The sequence below is a fragment of the Nestor notabilis genome, unplaced genomic scaffold (genome assembly GCF_000696875.1).
Source record: "Nestor notabilis isolate BGI_N333 unplaced genomic scaffold, ASM69687v1 scaffold28230, whole genome shotgun sequence".
NCBI classification, from domain to species: Eukaryota; Metazoa; Chordata; class Aves; order Psittaciformes; family Psittacidae; genus Nestor; species Nestor notabilis.
In genome coordinates, this window is record NW_009911327.1 from 19,782 (window position 1) to 25,351 (window position 5,570).

Genomic DNA, 5,570 nt, shown 5'->3' on the forward strand with positions numbered 1-5,570 from the left:
ATCCACAGCTTCTCTGGGCACCCTGTGCCAGCGCCTCAGCACCCTCACGGGGAAGAGCTTCTGCCTCAGATCTAACCTGAACTTCCTCTGTTCCAATTTGAACCCATCACTCCTTGTCCTATCACTCCAGTCCCTGATGAAGGTCTCTCTCCAGCATCCTTGTAGCCCCCTTCAGACACTGGAAGCTGCTCTGAGGTCTCCAGCAGCTCCTCTTCTCCAGGCTGAACAGCCCCAATGTTCTCGCCCTGCCTCCATATGGGAGCTGCTCCAGCCCCTGCTCATCCTCGTGGCCTCCTCTGGACTTGCTCCAGCAGCTCCATGTCCTTATGCTGGGGACACCAGCCCTGCACCCAGTGCTGTAGGTGGGGTCCCACCAGAGCAGAGGGGCAGAACCACCTCCTTCAACCGTTCCTATGAAGGAACTGAGAAGGAGGCAGAACCTCTGGATCTGCAGCATGATGAGGTCAAGCCAGGCTGATGGGACACGTAGAGCTATCACCTCAGCAGTTTAGTCAGGGCTGCGTTGAGTTTTGGGTGGCAGAGCAGCATCAATGGGTTCAGGGAAGAGTGAAGGTGAGTTCCAGGCAGGTTAACACACAGAAGGGACATCAAAAGAGACGCTGAGCTGAAGCAGGAGCTCAACTCCATCAAAGGGAAGGCAAAACCCTCCTCTTGGCTTGGAGTGGGCAGAGAGCCCCATGCAGAGCACGTTTAACACAGACAGTGTTGGCCAAGCAAAAGCCAGCGCTATCTCAGTGTACACAAACATCAAAGAGGGAAAGGAATCATTGGGAACACTATAAACACACATTTTCCTTGTTAATTTGAATAGTAGGAAAAGCTTTGTGCCTATCAGAGCAGAACACAACATCCTAAAGAAAAGGAGAGTGGGAATGAGCGCACAGACATCCCTAAGTGCTGGGAGCAATCCTTGGACCGGATCAAGCCCCTGCTCCTCCATCAGTTCAGGGGCCTTCCCCACATCCAGGAACTGTGTCACACTTCCAGCCCATGCGAGATGCCACGGAGCCCTTTTTTCTCTCCCTGCACCTCCTTCACACTTGTTAATGCTCATTTCAGAATGGTTTAAAAGGGCAAAGAATCCTTCCCAGCACCCTGCAGGCGCTGCTGTGGATGCATCACTCTTGTCTCTGCCCTGCAGCCAGAGCAATAAGCAGACCAGGAATCCCTTTAGATCACGTTCTCCCCACCCAACACAACCAGGAGGAGCTTGACTATGGAAACAGCTGCAGCAACATCTGGCGCTCCAGCTCTGTGCCTGCCCAGTGCCCCTGAAGTCCACGCAGCAGCATCTGCACGGACACACGTCAGCAGCAAACAAGACGTGTTCTAAACGCTCCAGCACGGAGCAGGGCCAGCACCTTCGGACACAGAGGGTTTGCTGCAGCTGTAGATCACTGTTCACCATTCTCCTGCCTGTTTCCTCATGAAGTAACAAGGTTAAGTTCAAACATCACTGCTCCTCGAAAGCCAGAGCAGATCTGGTCAAAACGTGGTTAATAAATGATCGCTGATGAATCACCTCTGGGCCAACGTGAAGGTACAGCCTGGTTTTCAAGCGCTGGAGGGAATTAGCAAGCATTTTCCTCATTAGAAAAAGGCCTTGAGAGCTTGTATCATGCAAATTTTATCTGCTGCCTGACAGACTTTCATTATGGAGATGCCTTTAACTCGCCCCTTTTTGCTGAGCAGAAAAGCAATCTCATCAGTCACAGTATCATTAACTTTATTAATAGCCAGGTAGGAGGAGATAGGAAGAGCCTAAAGCTCCCAGTGGCTTTAAAGGAAGGAAAAGAAGACTAGTTCTGTCAATAAGATATGGCCAACAGAGCACATGGCACGTGCCATGGGCTAGGAGGCTTCTTGTGGAAGCAAGAGCATCTCCTGATGGACTCTCCATCTGCTGCAAGAGGCAGGTCCAGGATCTTGGGGGACTCTGTGTGTCGCCCAGGAGACGGGGACACCCCTTGGAAGAGCTCCCCAGCACTAGCAGCAAACCCACATCCATGTGGCTGCTGGATCCCTGTTTATCCCTGCAGCTGGTCCAACCACGGCCCTTTCCTGTCAACAGGAACCTGCAGCCATGGGGGTGAGGGGAAGAGGAAGAGGAAACTGGGTTAAAAATAAGGTATTAATTATGACTTTGAGACTCAAGAGGGAGAGGCCACGAGGAGGCAGATCCTGCACTGGGTCATGGCACACTGCAGCCTGCAAGAGGAGAAGCTGTGTGATGCTCTTGGGCTTTCCCAGCCCCATCAGTCTGGATCCTTCCCTTCCACTTCAGCTGCTCTGCTCTGGTGGGACCCACCTACAGCACTGGGTGCAGGGCTGGTGTCCTCAGCAACAGAAGGACATGGAGCTGTTGGAGCAAGGCCAGAGGAGGCCACGAGGATGAGCAGGGACTGGAGCACCTGATGGAGACAGGCTGAGAACGTTGGGGCTGTTGAGCCTGGAGAAGAGAAGCTGCTGGAAACCTCAGAGCAGCTCCCAGTGTCCGAAGGGGGCTACAAGGATGCAAGGATCAGGAAGGAGCAGGAAAAGTCACCCCCCTTGACAGCAGCAGCCTCCTGCCTGCACCATCTCCAGGCACTGGCTTCCCAGCTCAGGCTGATGGTTTAATCAGCTCGATTAAAGACATGAGAAGGACCAACACAGCCCCCTGCAAGAGCAATAACCCCTCACACCCCACTGCACACAAATTCCCCCCCCAGGAGGCACCGAGGTAGCTGCAGTTTGGCTTTTACCCAATGGAATTCTACAGTCTCACAGGAGGAGTTGCCCTGCTCCCAGCACAGACAATCCCATTTTACCACCTAGGGCTTGGATGGGGCTCCAAGCCCTGGCAAAGGCACTGGCATATGTAGGGATGGGGAAGAGAAGGAAGGAGGAAAAAATGTGCTAAAGAAATGAATCAGCTTTTACAAGCCAGCCTGATCTCATCCCTGCTTTGCTCTTTCCCAGGAGGAAAGCATTGGCAGGGAGAAGGGGGAGGAAGGATTTCCTTCCACCCCATCCAGAAACCGTCCCCTTGGCACCATCTGCTCTCAAAGCTTCACCCAGAACCTGTGCAAACAGAGGGATCAATAGATCATTTTGGGCAGCAAGCCCTGAGGCAGAGGGACGGGCATCACTGCACAGCCAGGGCAGAAGCAGCACTGCACAATCCCCTCCAGCCCTGAGAGAAGCATCCTTCCTGCATCCCACATCCTAGCAGCGGGGTAACACTCTCCCTGTTGGCCATTAGAGAGGAGAAAAGGAGCAATCAGAGCAGGACATGGAGAGATGGAGTTTTCCACCTCTGTTTTCTGCCTTTGCCTTCCAACAACCTGAGTTCTCACTGCTATTATAGCCCAGGGGCTGTGAAAACAATCTCAGAAGGTGGAAAAAAGCCAAGTTAAATGAAGTGATGCAGAACCAGGAGCCATCCCCTGCCTGCGACTCCAGCCAGGCCGACCCGCGCCAAGACCTGCTCCAGCAGGGACCCGAGTCCTCAGTCACCGCCAGGGCCAGAGCAGGGACGTGCTCAAGTCCAGTCCCCTTCCCCAAGGGTTTTGCTGAGACAGGGTCATAGAATCCCAGAATCAACCAGGTTGGAAAAGACCTTTGAGCTCACCCAGTCCAACTGTTCCCCCGCAGTGCCAAGGCCACCACTAACCCCTGGCACTGAGGCCTCGTCCACCCGGGGTGTGAACACTTGCAGGGATGGTGACTCCAGCCCTGCCCTGGGCAGCCTGTTCCAATGCCTGAGCACCCTCTGGGCAAGGAATTGTTCCTCAGCTCCAGCTAAACCTGCCCTGGTGCAGCTTGAGGCCGTTTCCTCTTGTGCCATCCCTTGTTCCTTGGGAGCAGAGACCAGCCCTCTCCTGGCTCCATCCTCCCGTCAGGCAGTTGCAGAGAGTGATAAGGTCCCCCCTGAGCCTTCTCTTCTCCACACTAAACCCCCCAGGTCCCTCAGCCCTTCCTCATCGCACTTGTACTCCAGGCCCTGCTCCAGCTCCAGAGCCCTTCTCTGGCCCCGCTCCAGCACCTCAATGTCTCTCTTGCAGTGAGGGGCCCAGAACTGAACACAGGATTCGAGGCACAGAATTAATCCTCCTCCACTTTTTGCCCTTGATCTGCAAACACATCCCCACAACAGCCACCTCCAGTGAGGGCAAACTGCTCGGGGCTGCAGGGCATCAGATGAGGGTGCTCAGGCTGGCAGAGAAGCCAAGGAATGACCCTCTCCCAGGATCTCCTCCTGCTGCTCAGCCCCTGCTGCTGACTCAGTTACTGGGGGCACAGCACGGGTGTGCAGAATGCACCAGAACAGCTCAAAAAGAACATCTGAGCCCAAAATAGCACCTAAACCCCACCCTCGGGTGCCTGGTTCCTCCTTTGGCAGCTCTGGGTGCGCTCCTGGGTGATGGCTCAGCCCCAGGGCACCAGCAAGGGCTCCCCCAGGGCTTCACACACCTCTTGCCTTGGCTCTGGGAAAGCACATGGAGCAGGTCAAGTCCTCTCCCAGCTCTACTAATTCCTGGAGGATTCAAGACAAAATGCCACTGCAGAGAGCCAGATATGAGGAGGACTGAGTGAACCTCAGGAAAAAGCAAAACAGGAGCTGTTAAAAGGCATCACCTGGGAAAGGGAAGATAAAAACCTCATTGGAAAGAGAAAGAAAGGAAATAGGAGCAAATGACCACAAAGGCCAAAATAGCAGAGGAGAAATGCCACGCTGCTGCCTGCATCCCTGTCATCCCAGCATGGCTGGGAGCAGATCCCTCTGCCTCAGCCTGGAGCAGATGCCAGGGCATGGCAGCAGCTGGGAGGCAGGCTGCTGGAAGGAAGCTCTTAGGATGCATTACCAACTGGCTGGAAAGCACAGGGAGCTTGGGAATTGCGTGGTCCTGAAACGGCTCTCGGAGGCTGCAGAGCACATCCCGGGCTCTTGGGACAGGCAGAAAGTGAAGGGTTATTGATGGGGGTTATTGATGTCCAAAACCATCTCCAGAAGCCTCGAGAGCAGCCAGCAAAGCCAGGAGCAAGTGTGTGTGTGTAAGAGGGCTTGGAGTTTCCATCAGCACCCACCTCTCCTCCTCTTGGCAAATAGCTTTCGGACCATGGAGGTTGGTCTGTGTCTCGGGCAGGACCCACCAGGCACAGAGGGCAGGAGCCAGCACTCACTATCCCAGTCCCTGAGCCCAGGCACTCCTGGCACAGAGTTTAGCTTGGATCACACACCACTCCTCGTGTCAGAGCTGCGCAGCAAACAGGCTGTGCTGCTGCTCCCGCCTCCGTGTGTGACCCCAGCCCTGCTGTCACACAGGGAGGGGACACGTTCACCACCACCATATCACAGGAGCACTGCCTCCACCCTAAGGCTTGGTCCTTCAAGCCAGAGGTGATAAACCTGCAGTGCCATGAAGGACTGGGCCAAACCCACTGGGACTCACTTCAGACCAGGTCCAGCTCAGGCACCATGTCCAGAGCTTAACGGGAAGGTTTCATAGAATCCCAGCCTGGTTTGGGATGAAGAGACCTTAAAGCTCCTCCAGCTCCAACCCCTG